Raw genomic sequence first — 15,064 nt, 5'->3', positions numbered from 1 at the left:
CAGCTGGTACTTTCCTGCCTCGGCTGTCCTGGGGGCAAGGTGTTAGAAGGAAAGTCAAGTGGTCTCCAGCAAAGCTGCCCTGAAGAGAACTACTGAATCCCTTCACTGGCATTACATCCTTGCTGTAGAACATGCAACAGGCAGAGCTGATCAGAAGGGCTGTGGCTGATGTAAGGCTGCACCCAACAGATCACCCTATCAGTTGTCACCTGAGCCCCATCTGTAAGTATTGATCTTCAGTCAGGAAGCTGAAGTTTTCTTCCAACAGTAGGAAGTACTCATAGTTAGTGTTAATACTACGTGGGAATACCACTTTTAAATTACATTAAAGGAAAACAAAAAGCACAAGTGTTTCAACAAGTGGGCTTACAATGAGTTCTGCTTTCTCCCAGTCTTCTAAGCAAATAGCTCCTGCCTCTCCCTCAGGGAAGTAAAATAACTATGGTAGTATCTACTTTGGGTAGTAAGTCACACGATTCATATTTTGACTACACAAATATGTATTTAAGTCTTAAAAGTTTCTGACTCCGTGAAGTCCTCAGTGGTTTGGGATAGAGAGAACTTTATAGATACAATATCAGTTTTAAAAAAATATTTCTGCATACTTCTTTCATACCCCAAGAAGCATGGTCTTTCATTGAGAAAGTAATTCCAGCTGAATCACTTGTAAGGCAGTACTTTCCCTACAGCACTGTTCCCCCCCCCCCCCCCGCCCCCACTTTTCATCTCATTAACTTCTAGATATTTTCATTTTCTGATGAAGGTCTCAGTTGTTAGAGATACCCAGAAGAAACCTTTGCCGGGTCACAGTATTATATTGATGTAATAACGTTAAACTTACAAAAAACTTCCATGAAATCTTCCCAGGCGACCCACAGCAGGAACTGGACATGCCATCATTTTGGTCCTGTCCAGCTACATTTTTCAGAGCAAATCAATAGGGTGTTCCAGTAATACTAAGGCAGGGTCATGCTGACAGAACCACAAATATACTCCTTTAGTGAGCTAAGCAGAGCTCCTGGTCAAGACTTCTGCTTAAGATAACACAACATGACTCCACCCCCTTCACTGGGGATAGGCGACAACTGACAACTCATCTCATGCTCCTTAGACCAAATCAAGTACGTGTTTGTTGAGGGGACAGTTTGCTTTACATTGCTTCAATCACATCAGTCTGAAGCAATTAATTAAAAAAACCCAGGCACAATAATCAAGAGAATGGTACCAAAGTGTACAGAAGAACAAAAAGGTCATTGGTAAGGTAATACTGGATGCTATAGAGCATGGGAATTATCAGGTGGAGGAGGAGGATGAGGTAGTGTAAAGCAATCACAGTCCTTTCCTTGTAGTGCCATTCACTGGTGAGAGAACAGCCCAAGTCATTCTGATGGACCAGACCTGAAGATGGGAGATCAGTCAATGCACAAAAATGATGGAGGAGAGTCACTGACAGACAGCTGAGAGTGATTCCTGCAAGAACGGCATTAGAAAGGGGATGGAGTAGAATTAAACCCAGATGTCTGTTGAGTTTCCAGCCATTTCCTTTCCCTACATCTTGTTTCTGAGTATGGTTTTTATCTCTAGAAGGGTTGATCATGGGCCATGGGTGATCAAGGCCATGGGAGACCCAACCATGAAAAATTATTTGATGTGAGTAGGTGCAGAGGATTATTTTTCCTTATTAGCACAGAGGGGTACAATTGATTCAAAGTTACTCACTTGACAAGTCATATACTTCAGTAAAAGTCAGGACTAGTGAGTGGAGTTTGGTCCACAGTTTAAAAATCAGGTGATCAGTTTACAGGGTGTTGAAACAGGAGAGCTGTTAGCTTTTGCCAGAGCGACACGGCACAGCATTTGCTATATTCAGGTAGTTCATACATATAAGGCAATGTACACCTCTTGTTCCAAGTCTGTTTATGTTGGATTTACATTGTTACTAGATGAAGTATACAGCTGCAGGACTTGACTTCAGTGGGACTACTCATATGTAAATAGTGACATAACTGTTTAGCAGATGAGGCCTAATTAAGTGGGAATCAGTCATACATTTTTCCCTCACTTAGACAAAAGAATGTGAAGAATATTGCAGGAGCATTGCTAGAAAGTCACAGTGCCTTGAACCAACCCGCCAAACACCTCAAAAGCCTAAGTGAGTCGCAAACATTTGTTCCCTGCCTTAAAACATTTTTAAAAACAATGAGCTATTACTGGTTGGATTTTTCACATACTTGAAAGGCTACCAAAATACGTGGATGACTGCTAAGAACACGCTAAAAGACACCTTACAACCATTATGCACAGGCTGCTCCTTCAGAGATCACTGAAAACCCGCCTCAAACACCAGTGTTAGCAATCCAAGCAGAATCAGACGATAACAGTAGCTGTCAACTTTATGGAGACGCTTCTGAAATAAGAGCTATATTACATCATCGCTGGTGTGAAATGGGGCTGCCAACTTCTCTCCACGCCAGCCATCTAATGGCGTGTTTGAAAGAAAGGTCCCCCGGGGTCACTGTGTGCTAGTTTGGCTGGTAACCTCCTGCTTCTTCAACCGGCAGATTTTGGCACCTGCCCTGCTACTGCCCAGAGGGTAAACACCATCCTCCCAGTACATATTTAGGGTAGCCTCCCATCAGGTGTTGATTTTCTGTGCCTGATCTCCTCCTCCTGGAGTTTATCCTGCTCCGATATCTCCATCTTTTCCCCGATCTTCGTGCTGCAAGCGTTAGCAGTCTTTCACTCTGCCTCCTCCCTCCCTGGAAGAGTTTTCCTTTCTTTCCGAGCCTACTCGTCTTCAAACTGCTCCCAACTGCGTATATTCCATGCTGGTAACATGCAGATGAACATCGTAGTCATGATCCCACTCAGATACTAAACAAGCCTCCCACCAATGCCTAGTCCTCCTTTAAAGCACTAGAACATTTCAGCTTGCTTTCAGTCTCCCGAAAGCACCAGGAAATCCTCTGGAGTAGGCAGGCAGCAGCTAGTGTGCTTGCTGTGTTTGTACCTCAGAGAACGGCTTGGCACAGACTCACCTCCAAGCGCATGTTCGGAGGAAAGAGAGGGTGAGACCCCCAAAGTGGGATGGTGGGTCCATAGCCAGTGCAGAGCCTTGGCTCCTGCCCACCTCAGCGCAGTGCCCCAGGAGAGGGGCTTCAAATGTCAGCATCAACGGGAGGCATTTTGCACGCTGACTTCTTTTAAAATCACAAGTTGTGCCAGACTCATGTTCATGCTTAGTAAAACCCAGAGAGAGACCCAAGGACAGCTCAAGCTCAGTACGCCCAAGGAAACCCAGACCTGATCTAAGTCAGGATAACATCAGGGTTTCCATCACCCAAGGTGTTTGGGGCAAACACTTTGAGACATGTGCCTCGGTCAGTGTTCCTGAACTGCAGAGGCAACAGTGCAGGCTGGAGCGGGAGGAAACGTGGCAGAGGTAAGAGCGGGTCTGCCAGCATTGTGTCAGCCACTGATTTGCTCATGCGGAGGAAATCCTTTGCTCTGCACTTTTGTCTGGCTCTAGGTCCCCCTGCATATATCTCACAGCACACTGAGGCTGTAGTGAGCATTAAGAACAGGTCTGAGAGTTTTGCATTAAGTATTTATTTGCCATCGACTACTGTAAAAAGTTTTGCTTAAACTATTTTTGTAATTTATGGAAAAGGAGTGTTTCAGAAAAACTGCTAGAATTAAGGTTTTGTTTTTCTCAAACTACCAGTGATGCAAATGCAGTTCAGACTATATTTTATCTGCTTGTGTGGCACTCATTTAGGTTAGCTGCAAAAGACAGGAGATGAGATAATTGTAATGGAAACTATTGGCCCATGTAAGTTCTCCTGGATGACCCGAGCAAAATGAGCCACCAGGTATCTCTTACTAGAAGAAAACCAGAGATAGGGAGAGAAATCAGAACCTGGAGAAAAAAGAAACATGACAGCCGTAATCTGTTACTATTGCAACCTGATTACGGGATTTGTTGACATAGCAGGGGACCCTTTCTTTTGGCAATAAAGACTACTTCTTTCTTCATGTAACTACAGTGAAAGCATTTCCAGACACATCAACCTTTAAAACTGATTCTTCAACTTCCTTTAAAAAGAGCAAACGTACGACATGATTGTGAACAAAATAAGCTACACCACCACCTCATCACATTTTCAAATGCTGTTCTGTAGAATCCTGAGTTAGTAAAGAATTCCAGCACTTCCTGTACAGAAACACCCTTATAAAACTGAAGGGGATTAGTCTTAATTGTACTTATGAGTGAAAAGTAAACACATAGTTTCCTTTTAAACATTAACTTAGAAAGGAACTAAAGTATCTCCCAAACCACATTAATCTACTTCTCAACAGTCAAATACCCTATCAGCTTCCATGGGAGATCTCAGTAACAGCTGTGTATTTGAACCTCATTGAGCATGATGGAAACGTGTTAATGTTAAGAACAAAATACCTGTTGGAGAAATTATACACTGAGTTAGCAGAGAGCAAGGGGAACTGGATGCATATCGTGTAAGGATTTTTAAGGGATGCTGGAGAGCTCTGAGTAAGAGCGACCCTTGACTTTGTCTTGGCATTTATATGATGAACTCTTTCAAATATAACTGTGTTCTCTGTAAGTCTCCTGTGTAAAAAAGGAAGAAGGTGAGACAACAACAGAAGAAGAGGGAAACAGGGACATAGTAACTAAAGGAAAGTAGAAATACAGAGAAACTCTTACGAGGCTACTACTGAACTGAGGGCATTTAGCAAAACAATAACCTCCATCCAGGCTCTTGCATCAAGTTAACTGAAAAAAACCCCATACCAGCTATGTTTGCAACTGCCCGGTGTATTTTTATCCTGTCATTTTCTGACTAAAATGACAAACAAATTCTCCTGAGACAGTATTCACAACAGCCAGGAAATAGTGCTAATGTTGACCTAAATAAATAAAGCTTCTCCTGTGTAACAATTCCTGCAAGGATCCTTTAACACAAGGTACTTTGAAAACATTTACTGCAAAATGCATATGAAACCTTGGGGGACAAACAAGCTGCCAGACAGTATGGTCTCACTATCCCAATTTGGCAAGTGAGGCTGAGAGCTTTATAAATACGCTGCTGAAGAAAACAGTGGTCCTCAGGGTAAGATTTCTGAAGCCAGATCAGAAGGTACCAGATCCTTCTGGTAGACCTTTCAGTTAGAGCACAGGAGAAAAAAATACTGTTTTGTGGCGTTGTCTGCATGGGTTTGAGTTAAGGGGTGTTGGCACACATACAGTTTTAACTACCTGCGTTGTCTTATGATGATTTGCATGATGTTTTCTCCCTCAGGTGGTGCTATTACTCCTGCTTAACTTTTTGATAGGGTCATTCATTGCTGTTAATGAGAGCTTACACTCTTAAAATAGATCTTTTTAGAGGCACTGTTTATTGACATGAATTAGATCTGTTGTTCTTAATCCATCTGAAGCTGTAGAGCTGAGATCCCTTTCCAAAATCAAGCTGCCCAAAGATAGGGGCAAGTCTACAGGAAATTTTTGTGGAGGCTTATTTAGGATTTTATTGCAAACGCATCAAACTCAGCAGTGTTAGAAGTTGCTGGTAAAAATATTATTGCTACTCCTACTTTCTATTTGCATCATAGATTTGAAGCTGGTTTTGTTCTACTTGCAGCCCACATACTGCTGCAGCATCCTTCCTTTGGCTCTACCTGATAACCCGTCAAAAAGGTGGACCATTAGCTAAACCTCCACTGAGTGGCAATTATCAAGTCTGTTCCAGCAGAGATGACAAAACTGGCTTTCATTTTTCCAAGACTTGGAGCTAGAATGGCAAAGAAGGGCCACTATTTTCATATAGTGCCCCTTGTAATGCTTAAAGATGTTGTTCTGCATGGGCTCTGTGAGTCAGTACCTTCCTTACACACAATGTACATACGGAGCCTTTAGGTGCGCAGATGTCATTGTGAATTAATCCACTTCAGCCACTTAAGTCCTTTCTGCCTTTCATCACCTCTACTGGAGTTGAACTAAATATAATCTACACTTTTTCCTTTCCACTTTCTTTTCTGATGCATTTTCCTATTCTAACTGCTGCTCATAGGAGCCGAAGTAACTTTTGTTTGTGACCCAGGGAACTTTATTGAATAAGTATATCTAGAAGTGTTTCTAACACTGAACAGCACACAAACTGCATGATTACTTTTAGTGTCTCTTATTGAAGAGAAAATATTTTAATAACCTGAAAGATTCTTCAGTGAACAGTGCTGGATCTGTGCAATTTATAGTGTATTTAAATATTTTTACATTGGTACCCAAGATTGAATTCCAATATTTCTTTTTTGTATCTCTGAACATTTTAATACACTTCTGGGAACACTTACCTTTTATGATGAAAACAATATTTTCTAACATAAAGGGGTGATTTCAGCTTAAGTACAACCATATGTATTTTAGGGCAAGGGCTTTTGGTTCTAAATAACTGTTTAATGTTAAGGATCTTTCACAATGGAAATGTCACAAACTAGCATATACCAGCTTTCTTTGAGAAACAAAGATAAAATGCAGAACAGTACAGCTTCTATAGTTAAGAATAAATACTTTGAAGCACAACTGCAAATTGAGATTTTTTTTCAATGAAAATTGTGTAACTGCAGAGATATGGGAAAAACACAAACCAAATCTGCTTGATTTAATGAGCCTGTCTCTCTCAGTATGGGTTAGATCACGTCCTATTTTAGTTTACCAGTCTGATTACTGGTGGGTAATAACACCGCTAAACCTAATTCCACTAAACTATGCAAATAACTTATCCCTGGGTCTGTACAGCATATACGCCTCATCAGTAGAAACATCACATTCAATTATTTTGTTTCAGGCAAAGATCTCAAATCTTTCAGAAACCTGAATTAATCTTTACGGCTTTGGGGGACGTTTTTGTGTCCATTTTACTAAAAGAAAAACTGAGGCAGAGAGCATTTAAACTGCCAGTAAATGACGCTGATATTGCAGCTTGGTCCCTAAGCAGTTTGCCCACAGTAATAATGCCGGTCAAGATTTGGCAGTCCCAAGACTTTTTTCTAAGAAGTATATAATGACTCTTCTCCTGTGCCCACTGGGTATATTACTTTGACACTGGGAAAAGATCCATGTAAAAATATTTGTATCATAATATCAAGGATATGCACTCATTCACATTGCCTAACGGCAAAACACTGGCAAGGAGCAATTATTAATTTGGGGGTAAAACTACTTTAGTTGTTCAACTTGTATGTAAATCAGAAGAAAAAGCAGAGGACCTGGGAAAACAACAAAAGAATAGCAATCATATTTTCCAGCTCTTAAGCCTCCTCGGACTCTCACCGTCTACCCTAAATTAGGTTAATATTCACCTATGGGTCACGACATGTTTCTTTTGCATTTGCTCTGTGTCCTGCACCCCAGGGTAGTGAATTTGGAAGTTTTATGGAAGATCTGTGAAATCACAGAATAGAATCATAGAATCATTTAGGTTGGAAAAGACCCTTAAGATCATTGAGTCCAGCTGTTAACCTAACGCTGCCAAGCCCACCACTAAACCATGTCCCTAAGCACCACATCTGCACACCTTTTAAACACCTCCAGGGATGGTGACTCCACCACTTCCCTGGGCAGCCTGTTCCAGTGCTTGACAACCCTCTCAGTGAAGAAACCTTTCCTAATATCCAATCTAAACCTCCCCTGGTGCAACTTGAGGCTTTTTCCTCTCATCCTATCACTTGTTATTTGGGACTGACACCCACCTCGCCACAACCTCCTTTCAGGGAGTTGTAGAGGGCGATGAGGTCTCCCCTCAGCCTCCTTTCCTCCAGACAAAAAAACCCAGTTCCCTCAGCTGCTCCTTGTAAAACTTGTTCTTTAGACACTTCACCAGCTTCATTGCTTTTCTCTGGACACGCTCCAGCACCTCAGTGTCTTGTAGTGAGGGGCCCAAAACCGAGCACAGTATTCGAGGTGGGGCCTCACCAGTGCCGAGTACAGGGGGGCGATCACTTCCCTAGTCCTGCTGGCCACTCTAGTTCTGATACAAGTCAGGATGCTATTGGCTTTCTTGGCCTCCTGGGCACACTGCCAGCTCATATTCAGTCGCCCGTTGACCAATACCCCCAGGTCCTTTTCCACCAGGCAGTTTTCCATCCACTCTTGCCCAAGCTTGTAGCATTTCATGGGGTTGTTGTGGCCCAAGTGCAGGACCTGGCCCTGAGCCTTGAAATTCCTACAGTTGGCTTCGGCCCATTGCTCCAGCCTGTCCAGATCCCTCTGTAGAGCCTTTCTACCCTCACGCAGATTGACACTCTCACCCAACTTGGTGTCATCTGCAAACTTACTGAGGGTGCACTTGATCTGCTCATCCAGATCATTGATAAAGATGTTAAACAGAACTGGCCCCAATACTGAGCCCTGGGGAACACCACTTGTGACTGGCTGCCAACTAGATTTAACTCCATTCACCACCACCCTTTCAGCTCAGCCATCCAGCCAGTTTTTAACCCAGAGAAGGCTTTACTAAAGTCCAGGTAAACAATATCCACAGCCTTTCCCTCATCCACTAAAGTGGGTCATCTTGTCATAGAAGGAGATCAGGTTAGTTACATGCTCTGGGAGCACCCAGCCATGGAGGCAGGGGATGTCACTGCTCATGAACCTGCAGTGGTTGTGCTCCTCACCTGGTGCCTGCTCTCTGTTCGTGGCCAGGTACCCTTCTGAGCCCTACCTTGCCTCAGAGCTACAGGAGCTGGGTAGCAAGATGAGCGCATGGCTCATTCCCTGAGCCCCCACAGTGATGGGGTGTGCCATGCCGGGGTAGCTGGAAGCACACGTGCCCAGGCGGGCTCTGGCAGTGAGCCTCACCTGTGCACCCCATGATGCCGGGGGCCCTCCGTGCCGCGGCAGCCATCCCATGCTGTGCTGTGCTGCCAGCCTCCCCTCTTTAATCAGGCTTTTAATCAGTCAGCACTTGGGACAAAGCACAGGCCTGAAGAACATATGATGTATGCCAATATTTTCCAATCTTTTATGGGTGACTCATTTTTTGTGCAGCCTGTTTTCCATGAGGAGGAGAAGGCAACCCAGATACTACCAGGAAGGGAGGTGTGAAGATTCAGATAACTACAATAAAGATAATTCCAAATTATTTGTCAGGAAAACTCAAGATGACTATCATTATTAATAATTTCGGTCTCTGAGGTCTGTGCAGTTATGTGAGACTGAAATGAAACTTGGCCTAAGGTTTCCCTGCCTTTCAGTGGGTTTGACTGTTGGCTTAGAGATGCAGCTGCTGTAAAGATGCTGTCTCTCATAATCTCACATTCATCTTTTTTTTGGGTTTCTCACAAATCTTTCGACATTCCTTGCTCGGGAGTAATCCCCACTAAATCTAAAGTACGTGGCAGTACTCCGAAGGAAAAAATCTGGGAGTAAAATCTAGAAGAAAAACCATGGGCTGAAAAACAAATGATTAATCACAACTAAGTAGGTAAGGAGAAAGTCATAGAATACCAGTACTTCTCAATTATTTAAATGTAATCAGCAGCATATAAATCACTGTATTGTAATGTGACACCTTCCTGTACCACTAAGCCTCTCAAAAAATGTATTTTGGGTATTGGCCTAAAGCGTGTTCTCAGACAGTAGAGCAACACAAGCAAAAACAGTGGTAAGATTAAATGATTCAAACAAAATTTATACAGTTAATTAACAACATAAAGCTACCTAAAAAGCTTGAATGTGATTTGGAAAGTGCAGGCCGGATTCTTAGCTGCTTAAATTGACATAGCTCCATGGCTTTGTGGAGCTGAGCCACCTTGCATCAGAGCAGGATCTCTCTGACATGTCTTGGGCCAATTAGAGAAACAGTAAAGAAGAAAACCAAACAAAACCTGTTCAAATCACTCTAACGATTGCTTGTCTATATTGATAGCTAAATGGAGCTCATTAAAAAACTTTTTCCCCCAACAAATTCTTTATTATGATAAAGGCTTTTTGTTGTGCAAACTCATTAGTAGAGCTTACTCTCCGTCATTTACATTTACTAATATAAATAGCCAAAAAGTGCTGACGAATAACCCACTGGCTCTGAAATCCAGCAGCACAGAGAGGTCTATGCTCAAAGTCACATGAAATAAATAAGCACAATGTGCTATCCTCTGTTGCTAACATTCCCCATTCTTATATGCGCCATTTTATACATTCGATGTCTTAAATTATTGTTCTTATTGCAGCTATCTAGGCAGCATCAAAAGCAAGAATCACCTGAAATAATTGTGCCCTGATGTCAGGGTGCATGCTAAGCTCTGGGAGGTGATGCTGTGTTTTATGGAGGGGGTTAGGAAACTGGCTCTTCCTGGGCCAGCCAGAGGACCCCATGGGAACACATGGGCTTTCTTTAGCAGCTTCTCCAGAGGAAACAGGATAGGGTTGGAGCACATGGAGCCAGGAGGGATTAGATGCGGGTGGCACCCACTTTGCAGGTTTCTGGCTGTAAGGCAGGAATTACTAATAGGTGAGGAGGTGTTTGCTGGGGTTCAGCAGCAGAGAGGGCAACAATGGACCTGGGTGAGATGATAGCGAGAAGGTGGGAAGAGCCATGCCAGTCCCGTACAGCAGCACCTGGGGAGATGCTGGTGCCATAAGGGCATGAGAGCTCAGGTATCTCAGGTGTATCTGGACTGCAGGCAAGAGGAGGCATCTCCAGGTGTTGCCTCCAGTGCAGACTGAAATTCTTAGGAAGAGATTAAAATTGGAGCCTCTTGCTTGGATCTCAGCCCTTGCAACCTGCTTCTCCTCCCAAAGCAGTCAAGGCTGGGGTTCAGACAAGACTTTACAAGTTTACCTTATGGCTGGTGGTCACGCACCATGCTCTGGTGAGTCCTACAGCCTGCTTGCAGGAGGGGAGGCAGGCAGGGCATGGCCTTCCTTCACCACCGCACATCCCTGTCAGTGCCAGGGATGCCGGCCAGAGGAGAGGATGGGCTAACATCTGCTGAGATGGCAGAAGAGCTCTGGCAAGTGAAAAGTCTTTTACTGGCCTGAGGACTGGCGCTATGTAAAGCAGGAATGTCATATCCCAGAGTGAAACGTTGGGCACTGTATTGGCCTACTGCTTCCCAACCTTTCCGTACACATATGCATATATGAGTAACACATATTTACATGCACCTGTACGCATTTACGTGCACACAAAGACTGACTGTAAACTGGAATGGAAATATGGAAAATTAGAGAATAAAAAACTAGAGATTAGAGAATGACTGAGAGCAATGGCACAAGAAATGGTCTTCCTCAGCTCCTGATGCCCCATAAGTTGGAAAGGAGCTATCTGAAGCCTTTTCCCTGGAGGTACACTGGAGGAGGGGTGCCAGCAGGGGTGCTACAGTTAGAACATGGCTGGGAAGATTACTTGTATGAAATAGGGTGAAGAAGGACTTCATGTCTCTGCTATGCTCCCCTATGGATGCGACCCTTTCACATGCATGGCTCTCCTTGGTTTACAGGAGTAAGCAAGACTGTGAGAGCAGGATCTGAAATGCGTGGGCAGTATTTTTCCTCAGTCTTATCAAAAGCAAAGCAACATCAAAATGCTGAAGTTGACAGAAATTGTAATTGTAATATGTAATCATTATTTCCCAAACATAATTTATGTCTAGATTGGCAAAAGCGTTCTTACTTAGCCACTCTTATGGACAATACATGGTTCAATATCCAAGTACTAAGAAGTTACAATGCTTCTCCCAATAAACTTAGAGCAGTGCAGGGTCTAAAAGCCATTGTAGCTGCGCAAATCTCACCTTCGCAAAATCACACACGCATGGTCTATGAAGGACACAGGTATCAGCGAGATAGGCAGAAGCACACAACTTGAGCCTGGACACCCCAGGAAAACTCTAAACCCAGCCTACTTCACAGTTCTCCATGCCCTCCTGGACAAGCCACCCACCACCCAATCCTACCTCTGAGAAGACATGAAGAGGCACATGAGCTCCTTACCTTCTGGAGATGTTGGGAGTAAGCAATCCTCTGTCTGCAGGGCACACGGGTCCTGCCGCTGTGGGGATTCGCCAGGCAGAGGCACCGGAGTGAATACTCATGCGAGTGAACAGACCAAGAAATTTGTACAGATGTAAGGTAGCGGTTGTGTAACAGCCCCGGTGATTTACATTTGCTATCTGCAGATAGGGATGAAATGCGGGTTGCCTGCAGTGCGCTTGCACGCTCGTACACGCACACCCCGGAGGGAGAGTAAAGCGGAGCCCTTGGATCTCAGTCAAGGCAGTGATTCAGAGGCAGAGCAGCACGCGAGGGATGGGTAGCTGCTAGCCAGCTACTTGTTGGGTGGGCTCGGGCTAATTAAGCTGTCTGATTGGAGAAGGGAATCAAGGATTCTGGAGCTAGAAGAGAACAAAAGTGCAAATCAAACTTCAGTGTCCGTTAGCTTGATGTGTAATTTCATGACAGTTTACAGACCTATGCAGGAGACCAAAGTGGAAAGCATCTATTTTTATGTTGCGGAGGGATGCTGAGCTGAAGACAAAACTTAGTTCACAAAACATAGAGTTTGGCTTCTTTTTAGCTTAATCCACCTCCTGCTACACACTCCTCTGTTCAAAACAGCACACATCTTCATAACATCACTTGCATGCGGAGTAGTCTTGTTTTGTTACAGGACCAGGTTCGGGAAGGAAATTGGTTTCTGATGCTCTGAATGGCTTTATAAATGAATGATGAATGAAGACACAGGCAAACCAGGAGATACAGGGAAGAAATTGAGAAATACAGGAGAACGCTGTGGAAAAAAACCAAGGGGATCTAAATTACTTACACAAAATGCAGTAGTAATTTGTGTACTTGGTATTAGGTATTAATGGCATCTCTCTCCCTGCTGCACCAAAACATGTTTTATATGCACAAATAAAGGAAACCGCCAACCACCCAGTGTTTGCATTAGTTTTAGAGAATCCCCACATTTAATTTCCAAGCTTAAAAGGAAATAAGAAACCTGGAGCTCTGAAGATCATTGCTGTTTCCTTCCAGAGCAATTCTGCATGTTTGACATCTTATCTATTGTTTATGTCAGGCAAACAGTGCCTGGACAACACACAGAGTGGGCTGCAGCAGTAACACGGTGAGCGAATACCTATGAGTCTTGGTGATTCATCGCTCCAAGGAACTCTTGCTTTAATCATGGAGGACTGGCAGATGAGGAAGACCATGAGGATTTATGACTTCAGGGCAGAGTGACAGCTGTCCCAGGTATTCCAACCCAAATCTACAAATCAATGCTTTTATTAGAAAGTGACAGCATTAATGGTGAAGAGTTGAGCAACCAACTGCCTCCCAGAACAAAACTGGCACGTAAGAGAGCAACCCTGCTTCACCCACAGAAAAATCAATCTGAAATGAAAGCTTTTCGATGGTTGAGGGATCCATCAGTAAGCTCATCTCTAGCTAAGGTAATCTCGCTTTTCTGAGTGTTGGGCCACCTGTTTTATCACAGACATGAAGCAGCACAGAGTTTAGTGCCAGGACTCTGTAAACAGCAATTAGCCGCGGAGCATCCCCCAGCCCTGCTGGCATCCCTGTGTGGCCACTGTGTTTCTCTGCTGCACTTTCACAGAGACCTTTTTACACCCACTCTGCTGGTTTAGATGAACAGTTCAGTGTCCGCATCATGTTTTACATAACAGATGAACGCTCCCTCCACAGCTTCACTTCTGTTCTACCACAAACAGCTGGGTCCTGTCTGAAAGCAGCTTATCCCTACAGGTCATGGAAAAATCAAGGCTTCCTTTCAGAACTCATGGCTGGAGTTCTGAAATTATCATAACTGGAAATTAAGAGACCTGGGCTCTATCATCACTTACAACGCTCACACGTGCAGGTGAATAGTTTCCTTATCTATGCAACTAGGTTTCTCCATCTCCAAGATGGAAAAGCTGCCTCTAGAGTGTTTATTCACAAAAATGTATTTGAGGCCTTCAGCCCAGTGGAGGTATAAAAGTGCGAAGTGCTAGTATGGGCAGCAGCTGTGGCCTGCTTACAACCAGAAATAAAGAGAAAGAACTAAAGGAGGGGCACTGAATGCTTTCATATCACCTATTACACAACTAAGAAATACACTTTATTTTAGAGGAGAGACCTGCCCTGCAGCAGCTGCTGCCTTGTAGAGCAGGGAGGTACAAGGGACCCTTATGCAGAGCCCGCTCCCAGACTGAACTGCTCCAGCAAACGCTATACCTGCCTTCTAGCCTCAGAGCAATTTCCACAGGAATCATGTCCCCTTTCCAGCCCTATCTGAATCAGTTAAAGCTGTGAGCCTTTCTAGCCCACAACCACTCAATTAATCAAGATGTGTCAGCCCGTACCTGCTGTGAGGACTGAGCCACATGGCTGCTGAGGCGGCCATTACAGTGTCCCATCAGGGTAGTTTAGGGCTGGTTGATTTGTCTGTTTGATTTCAGTAGCTGTAAGAACAGCCCAAATAATCAAAAGATTAAAAAAAAAAGTGGCTCAAATACTTGCTTTCTGACTGCATGTCTTGCAGTTCTTTGCAGAAAGCAAAGTCAAAAACAAGGTTGTGTTCACAAGCCGCTGCCTATTTTGTCATCACCAACCACAATACATTTACTTTAGAGATACTATCTGTGGAGCTGAGTGTTGATACAGGATAACAGTCACCTAGTGCTGCAAAGACAACGCCAAGACATTTTTCTTCAGAGAGGATGTGAAATCCTACGTGAGGCCCATTACACTACAATGGTGTCCGCGTTGCTGTCTCTGGGGAATGCTTGGGAAGAGGAGGGTCCCAGAGCTGCTGGTGGCTGCCACTTCTCACTTGGCAATAATTGACAGGGTATTGTTATTTGGTGGGAGATCAAGCAGCAAGCCCACCTCCTTCTGAGAAATGGCAACCTGTTCAGAGCTTTAGTGTCATTTGTAATAACACTCTCCTACCAGTCTCCATTTGTTTTCAAGAGTGATCAGAAATCTATCGTGGGGGTGAAGAGAGACTTTTGAAGGACTGATCAGCTACTTGAGATT

The sequence above is a fragment of the Strix uralensis genome, chromosome 15, assembly GCF_047716275.1.
Source record: "Strix uralensis isolate ZFMK-TIS-50842 chromosome 15, bStrUra1, whole genome shotgun sequence".
In the NCBI taxonomy this organism is placed as follows: domain Eukaryota; kingdom Metazoa; phylum Chordata; class Aves; order Strigiformes; family Strigidae; genus Strix; species Strix uralensis.
Note: the sequence above shows the minus strand (reverse complement) of the source record.